Source organism: Frankliniella occidentalis, unplaced genomic scaffold (assembly GCF_000697945.3).
Source record: "Frankliniella occidentalis isolate FOCC.00 unplaced genomic scaffold, Focc_3.1 Scaffold71, whole genome shotgun sequence".
NCBI lineage: Eukaryota > Metazoa > Arthropoda > Insecta > Thysanoptera > Thripidae > Frankliniella > Frankliniella occidentalis.
The window spans coordinates 213,408-214,541 of NW_026267201.1; the positions used below are offsets into that span (position 1 = coordinate 213,408).

Genomic DNA, 1,134 nt, shown 5'->3' on the forward strand with positions numbered 1-1,134 from the left:
CCCCCCCCAGCGGGTAGTAAAAGCGAAGCAGTCGACGCTCGTGATGCTCTGGACCGAGGTCAGCCGAGGCACGTCGGGTCAGGCTGTCGTCATGTGATGGTCGCGACATAAGTCATGCAGAGAGCAGCAGAAAACATCGCAATAAACTCGCAATTTCTTTCATTTCGGGCTGTTTTCCGCTTTAAGAGGGACGCCAGTGTCCCCGAGATGCATGCACTTTGTGCCCTCCAGGAATAATAAAACGAGACTTGTTTGCGACATCTCATTCTTCCTCTTGCAGACGCCCTTGGAGAACCAAGAGTTCAGTCGCCAATGTATCCGTCCATTAGTTCTCTTGCCCTGCCGAGACTCAGAGAACACGAGGAACGTTCGTATCTACGGTACAAACGGTGCGAACAAAATTAGCTGACATCTTGTTACGTCTCCTGCGAGCGCTGGTTGATACGCGAATGTTTCCTTTCCGCCAATTAAATTACAGCAGCTCATACTCGGCCAGACTCATGTCACATGGCATGACACAAAGCAGAAACAGTGTTGCCTTCGTAACGCTACGGACAAACCAGGGTCTCGTAACGCAGGGGAGTTGCGTGACGTTACAAATTATTATGCCATTATTGTCTATTCAGTATATCGAAAAGAGATTTGACGAAACACATTTCGATTGTGAAGATTTCGCTTATGTTGCTGCGTTACATCCCCTAAAACGTAGCGAGCCTTGAGCGAGTTTCGAGGTCTCGTTCGTAACATAAAGTGAAATGTCAATGTGGTAACGATTATATTTATTTTAGTTTTTGCTTTTTGTTTTTTACTGACCTTTGCTGGCAATGTGTACAGTACTCCAGCCACGCCGTTGCTACATCTGTCTGGCACTGAGGTAGGGCAGAGAGCGTTTCGTGGCAAGCCGAGATTGAAAGTGTACATCACACTAATGGGGAGGTTACAGGTTACAGCTCTCGCGCAGCTTTACGCCCCGTGACAGGACAGGAGCAGCCCTCCCGAGCGGGCCGGGGCGGGGCAGGACGGGGCAGGGCGGGCCACTGCTGCACGCATCAACTCACAACGGGGCAGAGGGCCGGCCGGGCCGTGCACCACCCGAGCGCAGGTCCGGCGAACCACCGCAGGAATGCCCCCCCC

General features: G+C 52.0%; 1 protein-coding gene across 1 annotated transcript in view; it reads left to right on the plus strand.

Annotated features, from left to right (window-relative positions):
• Positions 1-1,134, plus strand: part of LOC113217444 (dopamine D2-like receptor) — a 223,605-nt gene that overhangs the window by 187,791 nt on the left and 34,680 nt on the right. The gene's annotated exons all lie outside the window — the stretch shown is intronic.